The sequence below is a fragment of the Schistocerca cancellata genome, chromosome 2 (genome assembly GCF_023864275.1).
Source record: "Schistocerca cancellata isolate TAMUIC-IGC-003103 chromosome 2, iqSchCanc2.1, whole genome shotgun sequence".
NCBI classification, from domain to species: Eukaryota; Metazoa; Arthropoda; class Insecta; order Orthoptera; family Acrididae; genus Schistocerca; species Schistocerca cancellata.
The window spans coordinates 999701078-999727826 of record NC_064627.1 but is presented as its reverse complement, the minus strand read 5'-3'; positions in this window follow the sequence as shown (position 1 = coordinate 999727826).

Below are 26749 nucleotides of genomic sequence, written 5' to 3'. Positions count from 1 at the left end.
TGAAAATGTACTGTTGTCCCAAGCATATTGCAACAAACGGTGTATTTCTATTGCTACTCGTTTAGTTTTTATTGCCGTTTCAAATATACCGGTCATTTTTGAAACACCCTGTATTTGCTGAGTGCGGGAAGCCTTGTTGGAAAACGAAGCGCTCCTTCACGTTTCTTAGTCTGGTTACCGATATTCTCGGTGGTCAGTGTGGAAGCCAGAACATTTCAAACAGGGCACTCCCTTGTAAAGCAAAATTTCCAAGGTTCACTACTGCGCTTGCTGTCTTGCAATGTTTCCTGCTACTTTATGTCCTGTGTCAATATTCTCTGTTTTCCTTATTGGTCATATGTAAAGGAATTCCTTTTGTTTACAGTGGTGTACTCCTAAGCAGTACGCTTCGGTGTATTCCGGAAAGAGTACGTCAGCGCTGTGTTTTCGCTTTGTCGGTAAATAACACTGGACATTGTAACAACAGGCTGAACCCTCGCCAGTAACATTGATGGACACAAAATTACCTCTTAACCTCCAAAGCAGTGCATGAACCTTCCTTAAAATCTTCTTTTCGTCCAGTACTTGCTTACATGTCATCTCCTAATGAAAGAATAGCGGCATCACAAACCTCTATAGTTTCGTGCCAAACTAATTGAAAAATATCGATTGCCAGGCGACTACTGTACCTTTAAGCGACCTTGACTATACGTAAGCAAACGATATTTGCAGCCCTTTCTGCTGCAGCGTATAGCACACGCATGACTGTGAGTTATGTTTCAACTGCTTGCTGAAGCTATCTGAATAACTTTAAAGTCTAAATGCAGATCATCCACAATTTCTTTCTTACGATGTGTCGCAGCATATATCAAGTGATGATAATCAGGGACTTTATGATAGTAACTAGTACTTTTTTTGTCTACTGACTAGTTTGATGTGGCCCTCCACGAATTCCTCTTCTGCGCCAAATATTTTATCAGCCGGTTGCTGATTATTTGCTGAATGTATCCCGATCTCTGTCTTACTCTACAGTTCTTACCCTCTACAGCTCCTTCTATTACCATGGACGTTATTCCCCGATGTCTCAACAGATATCATTTCATCCTGCCTTTCTTCCTGTAATTGTTTGCTTATGTTCCTTTCATCTCCATTTCTACGCAAGAACCTTCTCATTCCTTACCTTATCAGTCCACCTAATTTTCAACATTCTTCTGTAGCACCACTTCGCAAATGTTTCTGTTTCTTTCTTTTCTGGTTTTTCTGCAGTCCATATCTCACTGCCACACAATGCTGTGCTCCAAACATAAATTCTAAGAAATGTCTATCTCAAATTATGACCTATTTTTGACACTCTTAGACCTGTCTTGGGCAGAAACGCTCTTCCTGCTAGTGCAAGTCGGCTATTTATGTCCTCCTTGCTCCAACCGTCATTGGTTACTTTGCTACCTAGGTAGCGGAATTGCTTAACTTCATCTACGTCGTGCTCACCAATTATGATGCATTTTCTTCGATTTACTCTCACTTCATATTCTGTACTCATTAGACCGTTCATTCCGTTGAACAGATCCTTCAATCTTCTTCACTTTTTATAACAAACTAGCAGCGTGTTAGTCACCACGTCAATTTCACAAAATGTCTATTTGTCTATGTACAGGTCATCCGGCCAGTCTATTATCTCGGATTCTTCGTTCAAAATATTTTCTTGGCGTTGAATTACCGTCGTGCCCTACAAGCCAAATAAGACCGTCGCATTAGCTGAGGTTGTTGATCGCTCCGAAGTGCAGACGACGAATCTGCCCTCAGTGCACTCGATGAGAATAATTGATGGGGAACATGGGGAAACTAATGGCTACTAAAACTCCTGTTGTGACGTTAAAGATAAGTATATCACCTCCCTTTAATAAAATGGCTCTGAGTACTATGGGACTTAACATCTGTTGTCATCAGTCCCCTAGAACTTAGAACTACTTAAATCTAACTAACCTAAGGACATCACACACACCCATGCCCGAGGCAGGATTCGAACCTGCGACCGTAGCAGTCACGCGGTTCCGGACTGAGCGCCTAGAACCGCTAGACCATCGCGGCCGGCTCCCTTTAATACTACAAGGGCAAGACGTCGATAATTTACTTCTATGAAAGGAATTTAAAGCACTCATGCTCGGTGGAGAAGGTATTGAGCTCTTTTTCATTACCCATTATCCATTATTTAAGAGGCTTGTTTTATTCATGTACTATTTATATCGAATCAAGCTTTTGGAAAGAAAGACATTTGGGCATTGTTCTTTTCTTTGCATATACTTGTTTCAATCTCAAGGTAAGTGGTTCGGTAATGAGTCAAGGTTCTCAACACCAAGTTGGATTAAAAGCTATTAGTATTTACAAATAAAGCAGGTAACTGATCCATGCAAGTAAATAAAGTACTGAGCTTTTTCTTAAGAGACGGTAGTGGTGGTCTTCTGTGCCTGAAATAAACGCGGCTGAATTACCCATGCTCTTGATGTACGAAAACTTTAAAAATTATTTACATGGTGCGGATATTTGTGATTCAGATTCAACTAATACAAGCAATGAATAATTACCCAGTTATTTTCCACATCCGAGGTATTATTAATAAATGTTGCTGCTTTCCTAGGATCATACAGCAGACAATATGTGAATCGTTTCGTGCAAGTCACCGACTGACGACACCACAAAGAATCCTTGCAAGGTCTACCGGAAAACACCTTTTCTATTTTCGCCATGCGGGTTTTGTAACGGAGGGACTTCCCTGCAGGTCTTACATAAGTAAAAACCTACGTTCCCTGAGCATGAACGAGTCTTACGAACACTAGTTTAATATAACAGTATTTAAACAGAATGTAGTCTTGAAACTTACATGCACAGGTTAACTGCAATGAAGTAAACTGACACGAAATATGAAAAAACCTTTATTTAAATGCATAACCGTAGAGCATGGTGACCCAGATGTCACATATTATAGATAAGAATATATTGCACAAAAGTGTTACAGACCTTTGGCCGCCACAGAAGAGAATCGGTGAAAAAAGCAAGTTCCATGTTGCACTTCAAAACTGGATGTGTTTCGTTTCTAATTTCTTTGTGGACGTAGATTCTAAAAGGAAAATGTACATGTCTAATGTTCTCCATGATCCTCTTTATTACTTCCCAATGATATATTGATTGTCGTTTCAATAGCTGATTAAGTCTTTGTTTGGCATATAGACGTTCCACAGGTACCCTGCTTGCTTTTTTAAATTATTTTTCGTTCTGTTCTATTACTTTCTGGCGTATTGGCCTCATTTTAAAACAATCATTCCTCAAGCTTCTAACTGACAACATCCTGTAGCGAACACAACTTCTCCAATCACACGTGGAATGCTGCGAAAGCAATGCGATCATTATACGAGTCGCTTCTGATCCGCGATTATGCTCTCTAGTATCATGAAAGGGGAATTGATAGTGCCCTCTGCAGTTGCGACCGCTTTCGTAAGTTAGAGAGATGACCTGCGGCAAAGTAGAGTTGATCGTGGTTTCATTAGTATCTAGAACTCTTAGATATAGCATTTTGTTTACGGAATAAGCCGTCTAGGAATGTTTTACTTGACGTTTGTCCAGAGTTGATAGTGGGAAGGATTTGTTCCGTACCGACTTCTGCATCTATACCATTTCCCCATTATGCGACGTACCGTATATAGTGAAGCATACACAGTATCAGTAGGCAATACTGCTATCATTTTCTCCTCGCTGTTCCATTCACGGGTGGTAATATTGAAAAATGACAGATGCTAAGACATTTGGATATGTCTAACTTTCTTAAACGTCTCCTTACACGATTGTTAAGTTGAAGGAGGAAGTATGTTCATTCGTATCTTATGGAATGCGATCTCTATATTTTGTGATACGGTTCTCTGGATGCAGTTCGTCTGTCCCACAACTACCCCCACTATAATTTGCTGAGAATTTCTCTGGCACTGCCACACTGACCACAGACACTCCTTACGAAGTGCAAAACTCTTCTTTGGACCTTTTAATTCAATATTTTAAGGAAGGAGTGAGGTGGAGCAGTCGTTAGCCAAGGACTGCCATTCGGGAGGACGGCAGTTCATGTCCGTATCTGTCAACCAAGGTTTGAATTCTCCATGGTTTTCCTACGTAGTTCAACACTAGTGCAACGATCGCTCCTTTCAAACATCAAATTTTCTTGCTCGTTCTTCCCTTGTCCGACCCTGTGAAGAGTTTGAAATAAACTAGTCGTCTACATGGCATTAGAAACTTACTTTTCAGCTTGGTACGGATCCCAGAGACGCGATGAACACTCAAGAAGTCGTGAAGCGAAGGTTTCGTAATCGACTGATTTCGTGTATGAATTACACATGCAAAAAATCGCTTCCACTAATTCTGAGTCTGCTCTCTGCCTTACCCACGTTTAGGAGAAAGTGATTGGTTCACAGTAAACCCTTCCAGATGAATTCATATTTTCTTGCGAAACTGAAACAAATTTATGTAAGTTGGGAGTCAGCAGTAAATCTTTGCATCGTAAACCGACCATCAACTCTCTCTGCATTTCTAGCTTCCTGTAAACGAGCGTGTCGCTTGCGAATAGCCTCATTGTCATTCATGTGAAACCCCTTTAGTTACGCAGAACATAATATCCGACTCAGACTACCATTAGGTTCTTCACCGAAGACGAAATGCGAAAATTTTGCCTTTTATTTTGTAAATTTTGTGATGAAAAGGTCAGTACGAAAATCCAATAGTGATGCCTATCCACACGTCCTACTAACCTAACTCGCCGTGTGATGAACGTCGTCAGCTATGTTTCCAATGGATGTTCAGTGGATGAGCTTGTTAACCATGCGGTTTTTCTCGTAACCTTCGCTTTTTACTTCTCTCAGGAGCAGATGTTTACTCAACCAACTTTCCTGGCGAAAAATGAGTGCTTCAAAATTTTGTTAATGACCCAAGGAGAACTACACAGAAATGAAGCTTTAAGTGAATTCCCCAGAGTTTTTACGGTTGTTCGTACAATAGGTACACATAACCAAAACTTTAGTCTTCAGTAATACACACACAAAAATGTTTTGCATCACCTCGGTTCCGAAAGTTCCGGAACATGTACAGAATTTGGAATAGAGATCAACATAAGCATTATTTTGGTCCATATTATTGCTCATCACAACCACACATTTCATGTTGTACCACCATACAGCGGGACCTTCAGAGATGGTGGTCCAGACTGCTGTACTCACCGGTAACCCCAATACCCAGTAACACGTCCTCTTGGATTGGTGCATACCTGTATTCGTCGTGGCATACTATCCACAAGTTCATCAAGGCACTGTTGCTCCAGATTGTCTCACTCCTCAATGGCGATTCGACGTAGATACCCTAGAGTGGCTGGGGGATCACGTAGTCCATAAACGGCGCTTTTCAATCTATCCCAGACATGTTCGATAGGGTTCATGTCTAGAGAACATGCTGGCCACTCTAGTCGAGCGATGTCATTATCCTGAAGGAAGTCATTCACAAGATGTGCACGATGGAGGCGTGGGTTGTCGTCCATGAAGACGAATGCCTCGCAAATATGCTGCAGGGTATGGTTGCACTATCGGTCGGAGGATGGCATTCGCATATCGTTCAGCCGTCACGGCGCCTTCCATGACCACCAGCAGCGTACGTCGCCCTCACATAATGCCACCCCAAAACAGTGGGGAACCTCGACCTTGCTGCACTCTCTGGACAGGGTTGCCTCCAGACACTTCAGCGACGATTGTCTAGTTGAAGGCATATGCGACACTCATCGGTGAAGAGAACGTGATGCCAATCCTGAGCGGTCCATTCGGCATGTTGTTGAGCCTATCTGTACCGCGCTGCATGGTGTCGTGGTTGCAAAGCTAGACCTAGACATGGACGTCGGGAGTGAAGTTACACGTCACGCAGCCTATTTTGCACAGTGTGAGTCGTAACTCGACGTCCTGTGGCTGCACGAAAAGCATTATTCAACATGGTGGCGTTGCTGCCAGGGTTTCCCCGAGCCATAATCCGTAGGTACCACTCATCCACTGCAGTAGTAGCCCTTGGGCGGCCTGACCGAGGCATGTCATTGACAGTTCCTATCTCTGTGTGTCTCCTCCATGTCCGAACAACTTCGCCATTTTTCACTCCGAGACGCCCTAACACTTCCATTGTAGAGAGCCCTTTCTGGCACAAAGTAACAATGCAGACGCGACCGAATCGCGGTAATGACCGTCTAGGCATGGTTGAACTACAAACAACACGAGCCGGGTACCTCCTTCTTGGTGGAATGACGGGAACTGATGGTGTGTCGGACCCCCTCTGTCTAATAGGCGGTGCTCATGCATGGTTGTTTACATCTTTGGAAGGGTTTAGTGAACCTCTGAACAGTCAAAGGGACTGTGTCTGTGATACAATATCCACATTCAACGTCTGTCTTCAGGAGCTCTGTGAACTGGGGTGATGCAAAACTTTTTTTTATGTGTGTATATTCCACGTTACAATTTACTATAGTCTGCCAACGCTAGGATGACTTTTCGATTATGGACTGTAGAAGAAGGCGAAGAACTCGTCCAGCCGTGTTAGGAGCGCATTTCCATCCGGAAAGGAAGTTCTTTAATGGCAGAGCAGAAAACGTGAAAATCTGAGGGTGCAAGATCAGGTGAGTAGGGTGAGTTAGCAGTTATGTCCCAACCCAACTGTTGTATTGTGTTTTTTGTCAATGTAGCACAACATGACAGGCGTTATCGTGGAGTAACATCACTTCATGCAGTCTTCGTTGTCCTTGTTTTGGATAGCGTCTGCAAGACGCCTCAGTTGTTGAGTAAATGTCAGCAGTGATGGTTACATCTACATCTACATTAATCTTTTCCAAGCCACCCAACGGTGCGTGGCGGAGGGCACCTTACGTGCCACTGTCATCACCTCTCTTTCCTGTACCAGTCGCGTATGGTTCGCGGGAAGAACGACTGTCTGAAAGCCTCCGTGCGCGCTCGAATCTCTCCAATTTTACATTCGTGATCCCCTCGGGTGGTATAAGTAGGGGGAAGCAATATATTCGATAGCTCATCCAGAAACGCACCCTCTCGAAACCTGGGCAGCAAGCTACACCACGATGCAGAGCGCCTGCCTTGCAGAGTCTGCTACTTGAGTTTGCCAAACATCTCCGTAACGCTATCACGCTTACCAAATAACCCTGTGACGAAACGCGCCGCTCTTCTTTGGATCTTCTCTATCTCCTCTGTCAACCCGACCTGGTACGGAGCCCACTGATGAGCTATACTCAAACATCGGTCGAACGAGTGTTTTGTAAGCCACCTCCTTTGTTGATGCACTACATTTTCTAAGGACTCTCCCAATGAATCTCAACCTGGTACCCGCCTTACCAACAATTAATTTTATATGATCATTCCACTTCAAATCCTTCCGCACGCATACTCACAGATATTTTACAGAAGTAACTGCTACCAGTGTTTGTTCCGCTATCATATAATCATACAATAAAGTATCTTTCTTTGTACGTATTCGCAATACATTACATTTGTCTATGTTGAGGGTCAGTTGCCACTCCCTGCACCAAGTGCCTATCCGCTGCAGATCTTACTGCATTTCTCTGCAATTTTCTAATTCCGCTAATTATATATATTGTGAAAAGCAATTGTCCCTTAACACTCCCCTGTGGCACGCCAGAGGTTACTTTAACGTCTGTAGACGCCTCTCCATTGAGAACAACATGCTGTGTTCTGTTTGCTAAAAACTCTTCAATCCATCCACACAGCTGGTCTGATATTCCGTAGGCTCTTACTTTGTTACACTTCAGGGAAGCAATTCTTAGTAAACCACACTGTCGCTGGTCCACTTGCTGCTTAGAATTATCTTTTCTGGGCGCACGCAGGTCTTTTTACGGGGATTTGCTGCTTGGCTCCATCATACCTTTCTTTTCCTTATGTTGCCATAAAGACACCACTTCTTGTCTCCAGCAACGATACAGGTTAGGAGTAACCGGTGTTATTCGTGAGCCAACCTCGATGACGAGGATGCAGAGGTGCACATATGGCCACACGCTGATTTTCGTCATTTTGGTTTAGAGAATGCGGTATCCCCACATAAGAGTTTTTAACCTTCCCCACTGCAAGCGGTAGTGGAGGGTCCTCAGTTCATCACATCTGCCTCTTCTCGAGTACACTGAAGTGCGTCGTTGTGGATTAATGCTTTCAAACTATCGTAACCCAAGAAGGTGTTCCTGAAACTCAAGAGTCACTAATGTCAAAACGATCCGCCATAAAACGAGTAAATCATATTCTTGCCGTGCTCTGCCCAATGGAATTATCCACATTAATTGCTCAAATTTTTTTGGCTGTTTCTGCTACTGTCAACACTTCATTGAAATCAAACAGGCGAATTTGTCGGAAATCTTTCGATTTCCCCACTTGTAACTATAGCATCTACATCTCCGACCACTATCTCTAAATGACAAAATGGCAATAAGTAAACTCAAATAGAAACATTTAACTGCAAATAAATATGACAGTCGATAAATAAACCAAAAGCAACCGCAGTATCCACACGCAAAACAAAAACGCTACGAACTTACGCACCAGCCTAGTAATACGAGGGTTGGAACTTTAACAGTGGCAACTATTTATTTTCAGCTCGTACAAAATAGATACCTGTTTCGAAGTTTGACTGACCTTCAAAGTATTCACCAGCATTGTGTATAACCCGTTGCCAGCGATGTGGAAGTCTTAGGATACTCTTAGCAGTGCCAGTTGTGCTGACAGTTCGCCCGGCGCGGCCTATTGTCGGACGAATTTGTAGCAGTTATGAAGCGAATGCCGTTAAGTGTTTCATTGAGTTTAGAAAACTTATGAGGACCTAAGTCTGAAGAGTGCAGTAGGTGGTATAGCACTTAGCAGCCCCATCAGCCAAACAATTCAGTAGTAGCTTGCACTGTACATGTTTAAGCATTGTCCTGCAAAATAGTGGTCAGGTCGTGCAGAATATGTCATCACTTCTGTCTGTAGGCTGGTCGTAGGTTGTGTTCCAAAAATGTACCACTCAGCTATAGGGGCGGGCATAAATAAACTAGTACGGCTAAACATCGACTGAGTCAACGCTTATGCGATAGTTAAGACACTTCAATAAATTCAACCGACTAATCGCATTTCATAATTTATATCTGTAACACAGTGACATATATTCTTCAACTCAATGCACATTAGCGCCAGTCGTTTCTTGTCACACAGTCACATAAATAATTCAGAGGCAATATCAATCAAATCTAACTAAGACCTGAATAATTTGCAGTATAGCAAAGCATAAAAAACAGATCAGAAAGAAACAATACTATTTATTTCATTTTGATCTGCGTAGCCCGGCCATTGGCTCTCTGCTTTCGAAGGCCAGTCTCCGGTTACAAGATAGACAGCAGTGCCCAATGATATACGCAGTGCTTTCTGCAAAAAATTTTCAACACTACAAATCGCAGAATTTCCCCCATTCAGGACCATGGTAGCGCGTTCAAATGTTTTCTAATCAGACAACGAGCAGATTTCTTGTTGGCTTACGAAATAAGTTACTAGTTTCGTAACAATCGGCCCCTTACAACCTGAAGAATTGTTACTACTAATAACGCAGTATCTCATTCATATAAAGTAGCAAAGGTATACCGCCAAGCTACGAGGGGCTGTAGCTGACGGTTTGAGACACGAAACCACATGTTCGGAAATCCAGTGACGTTACACACGCCTGACGGCATTCTGAACGCCTTGCAACGATCGCTTCCTGTCGATCCGAACAGCTTTTACTTGTGCTCCCAGTGGCATCTTTGGATGAAGTTTCCCGGCACGTGTACCTATCCTCAGTTCCTTGCTCAAAATAGCACTCAGAACTTTTCTCAGCCTGAGTCTCGTGGTGTAGTAGTTAGCGTCGCTGCCTCCAAATGAGGGGGGGCTGCCTGAGATTCTCTTCCGGGTCCGAGATTTTGTGCACTATGGCACAGCTTGTTTGTGTCGTCGTAATTATCTCATTTTCGCGGCAAGTCCCCGACGTGGTGTGAAGTTGAAAGCCTTATACCAGACGGTGGAACGAATAACGCCGTACGGCCGTTTCACTTTTCGTCTTCACAGCGTCTCACAGTTTGACGCTATATCTTTGATACACCTGTACAGTCTTCGTTATAAACGCTCTGGCACGTATTGGAAGTTCCTGATTTCGTCTCTCCCAGTTGTACACTGAACATAACACAAACGCTTTGTTCTTCAAAAATAAATCGTCTTACCCACGAAACACTACTTATTTATTGGTAACAACTTAGCACTAACAGCAGATCGCTTGTGAATTATAATACTACTCTTCATCACTAACCAGAAGATCGGTATCGAGTAAGTTAAGGTGAAAGCTGAAAGGTCGCTGCCATTTTGAAAGACATCCACAGTGTGTCCCAGACATGTTGCGAGAAACTTCGAGGGGTCGTCGAGGGTCCCTTGAGCAACAAATCGAGGATGCGGACTCGAATCCGGTAACGTCATCCAACGGCACTACAGAGCGTCGACGTTAGAGGCCCTGGTGACTGCCACTGTGTCACCGCTTCGACAGCAAACGGGACTTTCTACGTTGACAGATGGTAGGCGGAACGTATCGCAGTGTTGTTTGCTATTCAGGAATAACGACTGACAGCCAAGATCGTCTGTGTAGAAGATTGAGACAGGCGCTTTGCTAAAACCCCTTCTCTTCTACGAATGCGAAGCACTGTTGCCTCTGTGGGTAACTGCTTGGGACATTAGTTTCCATTCAGAGTTTGTTTTAGATTTTATTGTATCACTTTAACTGAATACCGGGGAGGTTCGTTCCAACAACAACAGAGGAAACGCAGCAACGCATTAATGATGCTTGTACGGCCATCACAGGGGAAGCAGTAGCACATGTTGGCCGCCCTTCGTCCACAGGGTGAAAATGGCTCTGAGCACTATGGGACTTAACTTCTAAGGTCATCAGTCCCCTAGAACTTAGAACTACTTTAACCTAACTAACCTAAGGACATCAGACGCATCCATGCTCGAGGCAGGATTCGAACCTGCGACCGTAGCGGTCGCGCTGTTCCAGACTGTAGCGCCTATAACCGCTCGGCCACCCCGGCCGGCGTCCACAGAGTGACCCTACGTACGAATGCCAATGGTCATCATTCTGAGCATGTGATGTGAATGCTCTGGCTTTTATCAAGTGCTAGTATCACAGTAGAAGTTCCTTCAAAGGGTTCTGTTTATTCTGCATTGTCTTAAGTACTGTAATACGGTACTGTACAGTACGAAGATCCGAATACTGTACAGTATTGTTACATTCAGTGTTTATAGGTAATTAGTAAAATGTTCAAATGCTTCTTGAAGAGGTTAAATGATTTAGTTAATGGAATGCAGTGAAGAGATATTTGAATAATAGAAGTTATCTATTATTTATCATTTCCTTAGCTACTAGTTTTGTGAATAAAATGGTACAGTCTGATGTATTTTTAAATTGCTCTTGGAGGTGGCGAGCTTATTCTTGAACAAAATGTACATGATTCCATTTAAAAAATTTAAATTCTAATATTTCCTACATCTATGGCGATAAATAAAACGTATTACCCAATGATGGCCGGCCGAAGTGGCCGAGCGGTTCTAGGTGCTTCAGTCTGGAAACGCGCGACCGCTACGGTCGTAGGTTCGAATCCTGCCTCGGGCATGGATGTGTGTGATGTCCTTAGGTTAGTTAGGTTTAAGTAGTTCTAAGTTCTAGGGGATTTATGACCATAGATGTTAAGTCCCATAGTGCTCAGGGCCATTTGAACCAAACATGGCTGGCTCAAGGCTTACATTTGATGTAAGGAAGTCAGTTTTGAAATGCTATTTTAAGTACGAAAACATTAATGAGGTTCAACGGCAATGGTGAAATGAGTATCAAACAAAGCCACCGACACGTTTAACGATTCGTCGCATTCGAGACAAATTTGAAGCCGAAGGCTGTGTTAAAGATGCGGAACACAAACAACGATCGGGACGACCTGTAACAGTAACAATTCACTCGCTCACCACAGAAGTCTGTGAGACAGTGTGCCTGTGAAACTGGAGTGACTCGCTCAAGTGTTCGGCGAATTTTGAAGACAGCAAAGTGGAAGTGCTACATCCCACGATTGCTACACGCAATGAACGAGGATGACCCAGATCGTAGAATGGAGTGCTGCGCCTTGTTTACTAACATGGTGCGCAACGATGAAGAGGCTGCAGAGAAGATTGTGTAGTCTAATGAGGCACAGTTCAAACTCAATGGTACAGTAAATCGCCACAATTGCATCTACTGGGCCGCCGAAAATCCGAACGTCCATGTAGACAAAGCCGTGAATTTGCCAGGAGTAAATGTCTGGTGTGGGTTGTCTCACCGGGGCTTGATTGGGCCATTCTTCTTTGACAGCACAGTTACCGGTCACGTGTACCTTCAGAAGCTTCAGACATCCATATTACCTGCCATTCGAGACTTGTATGGAGACGGAAGGGTTTCCTTTCAACAAGATGGTGCCCCAGTCCACTACCAAAATCGTATTAGGGCGTATCTCGACGAAAATCTGCCAGGAGTATGGATAGGCCATAGAGGTGCTATGAAGTATCCACCACGTTCCCCAGACCTAGCTGCTCTAGCTCCCTGTAGGGAAGACTAAAGGACGTCGTTTATCTACAAAAGCCCCGCACACTGGATGAACGTCGAGAATCCATCGTACATTCATGTGCAAATATCCAACTGAACACGTTGCAGTCAGTAGTTCGTGCTGCAGTTCGGCGGCATCAAAAAATGGCTCTGAGCACTACGGGACTTAACATACAGGGTGTTTCAAAAATGACCGGTATATTTGAAACGGCAATACAAACTAAACGAGCAGCGATAGAAATACACCGTTTGTTGCAATATGCTTGGGACAACAGTACATTTTCAGGCAGACAAACTTTCGAAATTACAGTAGTTACAATTGTCAACAATAGATGGCGCTGCTGTCTAGGAAACTCTATAGTAAGATATTTTCCACATATCCACCATGGCGTAGTCTCTGAATGAAATTACCCGAAACCTTTGACAACGTGTCTGGCGGAATGGCTTCACATGCAGATGAGATGTACTGCTTCAGCTGTTCAACTGTTTCTGGATTCTGGCGGTACACCTGGTCTTTCAAGTGTCCCCACAGAAAGAAGTCACAGGGGTTCATGTCTGGCGAATAGGGAGGCCAATCCACGCCACCTCCTGTATGTTTCGGATAGCCCAAAGCAATCACACGATCATCGAAATATTCATTCAGGAAATTAAAGACGTCGGCCGTGCGATGTGGCCGGGCACCATCTTCCATAAACCACGAGGTGTTCGCAGTGTCGTCTAAGGCAGTTTGTACCGCCACAAATTCACGAAGAATGTCCAGATAGCGTGATGCAGTAATCGTTTCGGATCTGAAAAATGGGCCAATGATTCCTTTGGAAGAACTGGCGGCCCAGGCTTGTACTTTTTGAGGATGCAGGGACGATGGGACTGCAACATGGGGCTTTTCGGTTCCCCATATGCGCCAGTTCTGTTTATTGACGAAGCCGTCAAGGTAAAAATAAGCTTCGTCAGTAAACCAAATGCTGCCCACATGCATATCGCCGTCATCAATCCTGTGCACTATATCGTTAGCGAATGTCTCTCGTGCAGCAATGGTAGCGGCGCTGAGGGGTTGCCGCGTTTGAATTTTGTATGGTTAGAGGTGTAAACTCTGGCGCATGAGACGATACGTGGACGTTGGCGTCATTTGGACCGCAGCTGCAACACGGTGAACGGAAACCCGAGGCCGCTGTTGGATCACCTGCTGCACTAGCTGCGCGTTGCCCTCTGTGGTTGCCGTACGCGGTCGCCCTACCTTTCCAGCACGTTCATCCGTCACGTTCCCAGTCCGTTGAAATTTTTCAAACAGATCCTTTATTGTATCGCTTTTCGGTCCTTTGGTTACATTAAACCTCCGTTGAAAACTTCGTCTTGTTGCAACAACACTGTGTTTAGGCGGTGGAATTCCAACACCAGAAAAATCATCTGTTCTAAGGAATAAACCATGTTGTCCACAGCACACTTGCACGTTGTGAACAGCACACGCTTACAGCAGAAAGACGATGTACAGAATGGCGCACCCAGAGACTGCGTTGTCTTCTATATCTTTCACATCACATGAAGCGCCATCTGTTGTTGAAAATTGTAACTACTGTAATTTCGAAAGTTTGTCCGCCTGAAAATGTACTGTTGTCCCAAGCATATTGCAACAAACGGTGTTTTTCTGTCGCTGCTCGTTTAGTTTTTATTGCCATTTCAAATATACCGGTCATTTTCGAAACACCCTGTATATGGTCATCAGTCCCCTAGAACTTAGAACTACTTAAACCTAACTAACCTAAGGACATCACACAACACCCAATCATCACGAGGCAGAGAAAATCCCTGACCCCGCTGGGTATCGAACCCGGGAAGGAATAGCTAGAGACTGAGTAAATGAGGAAAAGTGGGCGACCAATAGAACAGCATTGTGGCTGTGCCGACAGCTGTAGTTTACAGTAATACAGTGGGCATGTAATTTCTTGTGAGCACCCGGACCTCTGCTGCAGCGTCAACTTGACACTCTTGTAGCCCACTGCAGTGTACTGGGACGCCGTCAGGCGTAGTGTGCCGTGTGAGATGGGACAGTCACTGACAGATGTCAACGACGTTAATGAAAGACGAGGACCCACAATACAACGTGCTTTTATTCTATTTCATTTTATGAACACAATAATTATTATTGTTGGTAACCTTTTTAGTGTTTCAATTTCATTATCTAAGTCTTACAACCTGACGATGAGAGCATTTTCTCTCGAAACGCGCTGTTGAGCTATGAAAAAAAATGGGAATGAGCGTTTGGCGTCAATGGCCGGGAGGTCTGTTTCGAGGCAGGTCCGGCCGCCTTGGTGCAGGTCTTCTTACTGTCGACGCCACATTGGGCGACCTGTGCGCTAGATGGGGATGAAATGATAATGGAGACAGCACAATACCCAGTCCCTGAGAGGAGAAAATTCCCGACTCAGGCAGGAATCGAACCCGGGCCCGTAGGACGGCAATCTATCACACTGACCACTCAGCTATCGCGATTGACTGTTGAGCCTTATGTAGCACAAAAAAACGGTTGAATCCTGACAATTATTACTGTAACAATCGCACCTATGTGTATTTTGCCTTTCATTAGCACATCGTTTAAAATGATGTATACTTACTATGGCTGATGTATCTTATTATTCATGACAATCATTTTATCAAACAATTGAAGGCGCTGTTCGAGGTCTGTATTAAGCTACCGTTCCACTGATTTTACAGTCAGTTTAACAGGGCTGCTATCTCTTTGCTTGGACGTATTTAGCCCTTCAGTCGTTATTTAATTGACTGAAACTGCTGTTGACCAAAATAGTTACTGGTTTGCTCCCATGAACGGAATCGACGACCGCACAGACTGATCAGCTACTTACTGTAGTTCAAGTTCTACATAAACAACGAGCACTCACACACTCACACATTCAAGGTGCACAAAATAATACACTAAATTTTCTAAAAGAAATTTATTTACTAACGACTTTCATACATATGGATGTATTGACTCACATTTTAAACATGTGGAAACAAAAACTGGTAAGTAGGTTTATCATAAATTGCTGCTGGAACCTAAGATAAGTAACGAAAACGGTTATAATTACCAAATTAGTACTTATAATTTAGAAGGGACGGAAATTTCCGTCCCACAATCCACATAAGAAGATCTACAGTCTTCTGTAGGAACCACTGGTTAATGTGAATCGGAGAACCTTACTCGCATTGTTAATACAGCTTCGTGATTGAAGCAGATACGGTTGCTTTCGTAGCAACACAGGCTTAGGTTTGGAAGTGTCTAAGGGTTGCAGGGTGTAAGGGTGCAGATACGGGTCGTGTACTGGATGAGTCGAATCTACCCTTAAGCTTCTTTGCTGCAGCGCCGTGGCATCGTTGATGGGGACACCCAGAAGGGATTGGTTGGCGTCTGCAGATAGTTTGGCGCAAAGGAGTGAGTCAGTCGTACGATGAGTATGGCATGAGAGAATCGATTTATGTCAAAATAATAATTTCGAAGCTCAGGATTAATTTGGTATCGGAAGAGTTATTATATATTTAAAAGGCAGTCGTACGGTAAGAAATTGCCGATGGATAACTTATATAAGCTCGTGATAGAAGAGTGTAATGGTAGGGTGAATGCGATCAGAACACGTAGGGAGGTAATACTTGAATTTAAAGTGAAATAAATTATCTTTGAAGTATAAAAGTGTTCATGTATTGCAACCACTTCATTATTATTAGAATTTTTGGAAGGGGATAAGTTATAGAATAGTGAGGGAGAATATAAGTAGATAGTGCTGGTGTTGTAGGCTCATGGTCAGAACTTCAGTTACTAGCGCATGTACCTTGGGAGTAAGTTCGCACTCAAAGAATGGCTATTTATGAATGTCTTTTGCCTAATATTCCAACCAGCCCGAATATAGTAACTGATAATAAACGGTTAACAAATAAATAGTACGGAATGAAGACATACAAGGCACACAAACACATTTTAGTAGTCATACACATTTATTACCAAACGCCTCTTCTAATGAATCAGAATTACCAAAAGGTTTAAGTAAAAAAATTTCCGTAAGCGGTTATAATGGAATGAGCCCAGTAATTATAAATTCGTAACGGACTCCTTTTTAATAAATTATCAAATCTACATTGGCAAGGGAAACGCCCGATAGCAGCCTCCTCCCCATCCCACCCCCCCCCCCCCCCCCGCCTCTCAGAATTTGTGATAAGATGGCCTAATGAGTAGCCCGTCAAAAACTGAACGCAGATCAAGCATGAAAAAAGGAAGAAGGTGTACTCAACTATGATAAAAGAAACAAAATGAAAACCGTTAACGGCCCAACCTAAAGCGATGCGACACCAAGCGGGTAACAAGCGTAACGGCGTTGTGGTTAAATGGTGACTGTGTTAACGTGCGAAGGACGAGATCTGTGATCAAGTCTCTGTCACGGCCCCCATTCTTTTTCACAAAGTTATGAACTGACTGTCCGGTCACTGATGTGTATGTTTCCTATATTCAAATTTATGGCAACAGCGAGGTGTAAGGAAAGGACCTCCAGACATATGTATCTCCTGTTTCTTCCACACAGGAACTACGTGACACTTTCGTTCCCCTTTGGGAGTTTTGACTTTTGAATTACTTTCTGGTAACATAGTTTTCACCCGTTGATGTGTTGCTCTCATTTCTGTGAGAGGTCTAAGTGACACCTCGCTTGCTCTCACTACTCATCACACTTACTTCCTACGGTTATGTATTCTTCCTGTATGACTCATATTCTATATCCAATGTACAGTGTGAAAATCGCAAAATATACAGAAGGAGAGCAGACATGTCAATGACCGGACGGACAGTTAAAAATGTCTGGAAGAAAAGTGGTACGAGAGGAATTTGAACATGCATCTTCCGCTTTTTGTCCCATACCATGACCGCACGACCACGACGCCGTAGTTCTTGCAATTCGCTCGGTGTTGCACATACTAAGCTTGGCTCGTGCACTGTTTATATTTTGCTTCTTTTTCATACTTCAGTAGACCTTCTTCCTGTTCTTATGCTTGATACGAACACAGGCCTGTATTCAGTTTTTGACAGGCTATCCACTCGGCTATTTTACTACTAAATGTGAGGTGAGTGCGATAGGGAGTTTCCCTTGTCAGCGCAAAGAGTATAATTCAGATAACACTAGACGTGCATCACACTACAAAAACACGTTACAAAAAATCCATTGCCGAATTCGGTTACAATTGGAATTTCTCGTAAACCTCAAAAAATTAAATAAAAATGGGAGAGTGGAAGCGCTGGAATCATGACTTCAATTCCAGAACAATGTCATCTCAATTAAGATATAAATAACACAGACCAAATTACGTCCAAAGTGTAAGTATATATCAAGAAACACGCACAGAATTTGCTATACACAATGGGCTAACTCCTATGAGAATTGAAATCCATTTTCACTGCATATCATGGAATAATATCAGACTGTAGGCTTACCACTACAAACTGAATCAGTTAAAAACAAAAACAAAAAAAAAAGGTAATGTGAAGCTTCGTCCTAACCTCGGCATGTTTTTGTTAGGAATGTTTTAGAAGTGGAAAAATTCGACTTCCACCGCATTTACTGAAAACGTAAGTTGTAATAACATTTGGCCAATGTATGCCGCATATCTCTGTGTTCGCACTATTTTGCGCTGTGCATCGCGCAGATTTAAAAAAGAAATTTGCGGAGGATTAAGCAAAATGGTTGTGTGGTGGCAAGAGGACGTCTAAATAGTATTAAAGGGCTGTTACGGTTATAACTGCCCTTTTAATTGAGGAGAATATTTTCAGGCTTATTCTCATATAGGGGAGGGGTGATCGATATCGGAAATAATGAATAGCATTGAAAAAGTTAAAATTATCGATATATAATCTCACATCAGAATAACTCAAAAATGGCTCTGAGCACTATGGGACTCAACATCTTAGGTCATAAGTCCCCTAGAACTTAGAACTACTTAAACCTAACTAACCTAAGGACATCACACACACCCATGCCCGAGGCAGGATTCTAACCTGCGACCGTAGCAGTCCCGCAGTTCCAGACTGCAACGCCAGACCCACTAGACCAACGCGGCCGGCTCAGAATAACTTTTGTTTCTAAATTCTACTATATAAACAATGGTCAGGTATTGTTAGATCTCTTGTTTTCTGCTCTCTGAATAAGTCTACGTAGCCGCGGTGTGCGATATAGCCGGCATTCCCGTGTGATATGCTACGGAAGCGATCAGGGCGCTTCTGTTAAACTGCAAGAAAAGTGACTATAGTTAATTTACACAGACCGAGACTTACGTTGAAACTTATACTGAGGTCTAGGTAGAACTTTTCCGTAAGGTTACGGACTAAGAATATCTGAGAAATTGTGTGTGCGAGACAAAGTAGCCCTCAGTATTAAACTCTGTTAAATGCCGAATAACCGATAATATTATCAGTGGACTACACGAAGGGCCACTAAATTTAATATAAGAAGGGAATTGGACTCTTAGCTTTGTGAAAGTAAAAGCGTACCAAGTTTGAATGACTCTATTGAAGTATAGTAATGGACCATAATCATAGCTATAATATCTTTCAGTGACGAACTATAAAAATCATGGGCATTTCAGTTGTCGTAATTGCTGAGAGTAATTGAAGGGTCAACCCTCCTTTTGTCTATATAGTAAACGCAATCATTCAAGATCACTTAAACATTTCTAAATGTTTTTAATTAAGAAACTAAAGTGATTTCCACAATAGCGTGTGTATTAGTGAACGATAATCATAGGCAGCCTGCAAACTGTATCTCTGGATGACTGAAGGTTCGATTATGAAATACTACGAAGTGTAAATTGTGACTATTCAACATTTCATTTCCAATCGGACAGAAATAATACAAAATCAGATACAGTGAGGATAAGTATTAACGTCTGAAATAGGAAGAGGAAATAATAATCTTCGGTAACACAGCGACAAATGATGGGTGATCGACTGTGCAAAATCTGAACATTACTTATTATTACAAAACGCAAAGTTTAGTCGCCGTTACAGGGAAGACGTTTGTGGTTGCTACATCTGATGTGTAGATCGGGCATATAAAGTACACTACTGGCCATTAAAATTGCTACACCAAGAAGAAATGCAGATGGTGAACGGGTATTTATTGGACAAATATATTATACTAGAACTGACATGTGATTACATTTTCACGCAATTTGGGTGCATAGATCCTGAGAAATCAGTACGCAGAAGAACCACCTCTGGCCGTAATAACGGCCTTGATACGCCTGGGCATTGAGTCAAACAGAGCTTGGATGGCGTGTACAGGTACAGCTGCCCATGCAGCTTCAACACGATACCACAGTTCATCAAGAGTAGTGACTGGCGTATTGTCAAGAGCCAGTTGATCGGCCACCATTGACCAGACGTTTTCAATTGGTGAGAGATCTGGAGAATGTGCTGGCCAGGGCAGCAGTCGAACATTTTCTGTATCCAGAACCGCCCGTACAGGATCTGCAACATGTGTTCGTGCATTATCCTGCTGAAAAGTAGGGTTTCGAAGGGATCGAATGAAGGATATAGCCATGGGTCGTAACACATCTGAAATGTAACGCCCACTGTTCAAAGTGCCGTCAGTTCGAACAGGAGGTGACCGAGACGTGTAACCAATGGCACCCCATACCATCACGCCAAGGTGATATGCCAGTATGGCGATGACGAATACATGCTTCCAAAGTGCATTCACCGCGACGTTGCCAAACACGGATGCAACCATCATGATGCTGTAAACAGAGCCTGGATTCATCCGAAAAAATGACGTTTCGCCATTCGTGCACCCAGGTTCGTCGTTGAGTACACCATCGCAGGCGCTCCTGTCTGTGATTCAGAGTCAAGGATAACCGCAGCCATGGTCTCCGAGCTGATAGTCCTTGCTGCTGCAAACGTCGTCGAACTGGTCGTGCAAATGGTTGTTGTCTTGCAAACGTCCCCATCTATGGACTAAGGGATCGAGACGTGGCTGCACGATCTGTTACAGCCATGCCGATAAGATGCCTGTCATCTCGACTGATAGTGGTACCAGGCCGTTGGGATCCTGCACGGCGTTCCCTGTTACTCTCCTGAACCCGCCGATTCCATATTTTGCTGTCATTGGATGTCGACAAACGCGAGCAACAGTGTCGCGATACGATAAACGGCAATCGTGATAGGCCACTATCCGACCTTTATCAAAGTAGGAAACGTGATGGTAGGCATTTCTCCTCGTTACACGAGCCATGACAACAACGTTTCACAAGGTAACGCCGGTCAACTGCTGTTTGTTATGAGAAATCGGACGGAAGGTTTTCTCATGTCAGCACGTTGTAGGTGTCGCCACCGGCGCCAACATTGCGTGAATGCTCTGAAAAGCTAATCATTTGCATATGACAGCATCTTCTTCCTGTCGGTTAAATTTCGAGTCTGTAGCACGTCATCTTCATGGTGTAGCAGTTTTAATGGCCAGTAGTGCAGATAACAAATTCAGTATTTTACTTCAGAGAAGTCAACGACAGCAGATCGACGGAGGGCGGCAACACGGTACACTATAAAACGGTATGCGACTTTCCTTTTACAGTCCAGTGTACGGAGCACACAGCACCACGCGCAGATACCGTAAGTGCGCTGCAGGCAGAGGCTTCCCAGGCGCAACGAATACACAGGGCGGTCCGTCCGGCACGCACTCGGCGCCGCTATCTGCGTGTTGCCAGCCATCAGCCGCCCGTCGCCAATCGACATCCAAGTCCCGCCTGCTGCGACGCCCCCCTCCCCCCCAGCACAAACAGACGCTGCACACAGTCGCCGCCGACGTTCGCTCGCAGACACCGCCAGCCTTGGCCGGACGCTACTCCGTTGGTCCCTGCGTCCTGTCGCTACAGAGTCAAATTCCTCCAGCCTTAGCGTCAGCTACTGAATCACAGTACAAAGCTGAGAAGTAAGTTCACGAAGTGACGGTAAAAGAAACATAAAGAGTCTCAAACAACCTTACATAGCCGTAACTATCTGTGATGTACTGCAAATTGTTGATTATTACGGGCCGGCCCGGGTGGCCGAGCAGTTCAAGGCGCTACAGTCTGGAACCGCACGACTGCTACGGTCGCAGGTTCGCATCCTGCCTTGGACATCGATGTGTGTCAAGATCTTAGGTTAGTTAGGTTTAAGTAGTTCTAAGTTCTAGGGGACTCATGACCTCTGATGTTAAGTCCCACAGTGCTCAGAGCCATTTGAACCATTTTTTATTATTACGGAGTGATATTACATTTCAGGACTGACCGTCATTTTCAAAATTTTTTGTGTAGAGTCCATTGTGTACCATGATGCCATACAGTTGTGCTTAGAGTCTATCATAGTGTCCTCGTATTTCATCATTTGAGATGACCGAAAACACAGTTTCCATTTGCTGTTGCATCTGAAATACGAAATAGACCAGACACCATCCTGTTACGAACTACAGTGAGTCCAGAAAGCATTCGTGTAGTTGTAATTTTTTTTTTAACTAATCATATGTCACATGAAAGGAAGGGAACATAAAATGTGGACGTCCAGTCATATGTAACGGACGTTGGTAAGTCATTTTGATTGACGGACAAGAAAATAAATACGTACACTCTTTGACATAAAACTTGACCGGCGGCCGGCCGCTTCAGAGGCTAAATCCGCGCCGATCGCGACATGGGACAAAGAAACTGGCCAACTCGCTAATTCTCTAAGTCCGGTTATCTGCACAATCTGGCAACACTGTAGACTGCGGCACTTCCTGGAGGAAAACTTGTCCCAAGATAGAGAGACTCTAGGCTGATTACGCCTGTGGTCTAGCGGTAGCGTGCGTTGTTTCTGTTCATAATGTCAGTGGATCGAGAGCAGCTGGCATAAAATATTTTTATAGCCTCTTCTGTCTGAATGCTGAAGACGTGAATGTAATGGTAGCGCAGATTCAATCTATTTCGCTTTGTGACACACCGATATCAAAATTTTATCTAGTAACGATTTTGCGGCAGATTTCCTGCAGACTGTCCTCCTCTGGACGCCGTATGCGGCAAAGCTCCAGGATCCATTTGCTGGCTACTGGCAGCGGCCGTGGCGACAGCAGCGGCGCTGCACTCCCCCGTTCTTTATCGAAAGCGCCTGCTACCGCTCATCGCTTTTGATGATTTAAAACGCTTTATTATTAAATGTTGCTCCACAGAAAATTTCTACAATTTCCATTCACGCTCAAAAGCAACGGAGACAGACGCCCTGATTAGTAGGCGGGTAATCGGCAAGAGCTGAGTATGGCCCGAAATTAATTTTATAGACTGGGACGAAATTAAACCACCTCACTACATTCGATGAATTTATAAATGCTTCATACCTCGTTTCTTTTCCTTTCAAACTTAATTATTTGTGCAACTTTTGGTCAATGGTTGGATGTTTTCGTCAAGCCAGAGTGAGCGTCTGTGGTGTAAAGTGTATTACAGTTCTTGTTTCATTCCTTATGGTAAGTCTATGCGATAAACTGTGTGAATACCTTGCAATGCATGCTCTGTAGCAGTGCAGGCACACTGCACATTTGGAGTTCCATGTATGGGTTCATGAAGTATTTATTGTTGATCGGAAGTGATAGTTAAGGTCATCAGATTTAAACCAGAAAAATTTGTCGTTTTGAAGGTTTCAGAGAACGGAAAGGAATTGCTAACGCCGGTGTTAGAAAACGTCTACAGTTAAACGCTATTGCAAAAATTTAGAAGATGTGAACTATATTAATGAACATGTGCACTTCATAAACAACCTTCTGACATGTTAGACCTATATGACGAACAAAGCTCAAATTTATATCGTTGACAGTCGGTTTGAATCTTTTCAGGACCTATTTTACAGTGAAGCACCTTGGAATTTGCAAAGCAGAAATCCATGATATTAACTTAATTTACTAAGTCGAAATCGGACGAAGATTGATGTTTAAAGGCATTCTTCAGATTTCGCATAAGAAATTTTTACTAGCAGTTTGCAACTCCATTAATTAAAATGGAAAATAAAAGGTTTTAGTCAGCGGCTTCTACCGTGATTCGAACTTATAGTACAAGCACTGCAACGCACAAGGGAACCTCTGAGCTAACGACACACTGGCGGCCAGGGGCGGACTATAGTCACTGCGATGTTGCCTGAGCCTCAAAACGCAACCTTAAACACAGAAACAGAGGAGGTGGAGATTACTGTTTTAACGTCCCGTCGACAACGATGTCATTAGAGACGGAGCACAAGCTCGGATTAGGGAAGGATGGGGAAGGAAATCGGCCGTGCCCTTCCTAAGGAACCATCCCGGCATTTGCCTGAAGCGATTTAGGGAAATCATTGAAAACCTAAATCAGGATGGCCGGGCGCGGGATTGCACCATCGTCCTCCCGAATGCACACACAAACAGGTGTTACTTATGTGAAGAACGCCGTTCTTGGAGTCCAGAAATTAAATATACTTTCTAATTGTGTCATCTTGCAGTGGATTATATCGTACGAGTCTTAGATGTGGAAAACGAATGTTAAGTGAATTTAGCGAGGTAACGCCGACCTACACCCGGAAGTAAATGCACTATCAGAGTGTTGACAAATACTTGCTACGACGCTGCCATTTCTCGGCTCTCTGACGAGGCAGCTCTTCAGCGAAATGCTTGCCGTGATTCTCCGATACGGTTCTTCAGAGTGGAGACGCGCGCGCACGTTTGGTTTTTATGCGGCGTTCTCCCCTGGTGGTTTCTGACGTCGCCTTGTGGGCTATGTATACATATGAGACATTCAATTATCATTAATCCAGAATGATACAAGTTTCAGCTTCCGGCGTGGAAGAAGGCTGTTGACGCCGACATTATATCATTTCAACGTAGGGAAAGCAAAACGGATCATTCAATGTTTCTCATTCAACATAAAGCATGTGAGATAAATTTCCGTAACGTTCATAATCATCTAAAAATACAAACGAAGTAAAAATACACCGGAATCTTATTCGAATTGAATATAATGTAAGATACCAAACGCTTTGCACCTCGATGTCGAATTTGTCCACTTGCAATCGTTTGCAGCATGCACATAGATTGTCATGATTACCACGAGAATGAAGAAATATGTTGGTAAGGATGGAAGCAAGAAGAGACGCAGTCAACAAATATTCTATTCCTCATGGCATTCATTTCATTTGACACGTAAGAAGAGGTAAAGCGGGAATTTACTTTCGTTAACACGAAAGATATGCCGCACATATTGATAACGAGGAAGTCTGCGTCTTCATACGTTTCCTCCTTGAAATCTGTATGCTCTATTATATACTAAGTAGCCCGATCATTGTTTCAGTAATGTTACCCTCTTGTTTGACCCCGTAACGATGAACAGATTCCAAATGCATGTCTCTGCGTGAAAGTAGCTGTTCGAACCCTTCCTGGGTTGTTTTTTGTGTTTTATTGCTTGGAATTCCTGAAGCAGACCACTGTGCCTTCCCCCCTCGTGGGTTAGGTCTCAAAACTAAACCGCTTTGTATCCAATGGCATAATTTATTCATACAGCATCAGCATAAGACTCTTGCGAGTGAGAGAATGACAATAACAATCGTAACAAGAACAAGCAAATAATGAATGATGTTTATTCCAACGCAGAAAGAGAATGGCTTTAAATATAAAAATCTATATCTATATCCATATCTATTGATCTTCGAGTTGGCACAATGAAAATATATTCTTAGCATTTAGTTACTGAATTTAGTTCTGGATGTTTGCAGAGAAAAGGAAAAGTCGGTACTTCTCGCTAGTGTAATATAATGTGAACCAGCAACTACCCTTTCCTTAGAACACGACTCAAGCAGGTCCTCAAGTAGGCACTGCTGCACTCTGTTCCCTGACATTGCTCTGATGACGGTTAATGCAGATGGTTCCGATTATGAAATACAAAACGTATTGCAGGTTAGTTCCTAGGATAGTAACATTAAATTTGCGTTGTAGACGGCACATGAACGTGACGACTATCCATATTACTCATCAATATAAAAAGACAGTATTTTGGGAATTTAGCAGGATTACTCAAAATGAATTCTGAAATTGGGTGACTGACCGCACAGGTGCTAAACGTCGTCAAGAGCATACGATGTCCTAATCGCATTAGGAATATGAAGATCGTCTTCGACAGCTCGCAACTTTCACATAGCTAACCCCACCCTACTCCAGACAGCTCTCGGTGGAGTTGCACTACGTTGCCGATGTTATGGAAGGCCTTCAAACCGACAACAGACCACATATTGAAAAATACAAGCGAATTCTCTTGCAGCGTAAGCTTATTGTAACTAATCTAAAAATTATTGGAGAGGAACATTGTCCTATTCAAAAAAGTAAAATGTTACACACTGTTGACGTCAAACGGACATTATCTATGTCCTGTCTTGTGTCCTACTCATCTATAATATCAAGTGTACTATGAAAATGATTATATATAATGGATTATAAGGTAATGCATTGATACCAGATGGTGGGGGCCGGCCGATGTGGCCGTGCGGTTCTAGGCGCTTCAGTCTGGAACCGCGTGACCGCTACGGTCGCAGGTTCGAATCCTGTCTCGGGCATGGATGTGTGTGATGTCCTTAGGTTAGTTAGGTTTAAGTAGTTCTAAGTTCTAGGGGACTGATGACCTTAGAAGTTAAGTCCCATGGTGCTCAGAGCCATTTGAACCATTTAACACAAAATGACATTAAAAATTTAAGTTATTCACGAGCAGCTAGTTGAGAATATGTATGAACATTAAATGACACGACGAACCGTCATGTTCTGCATATGGATTCAAATCCAGCTCATGCAGACTAAGCAAAGATTTCGTGACTGACGGAAACTAACAGTCATTCCTGATTAGGCATACAGAGAGTGATATACCTCGATTTTAGACAGTATCAGTTAGCAAATATCAACTTTAAATTGCATAACGCAAACATTTTTAACAGACGCGAATTCCTACCCAGCATCTATTGTCCCTGTTAACGAACTACGAGAGATGTTAAATATTGCTTCTTCACAAGTAACTTACTTGAAATGCCGTGAGGTAAAGCTGTGTG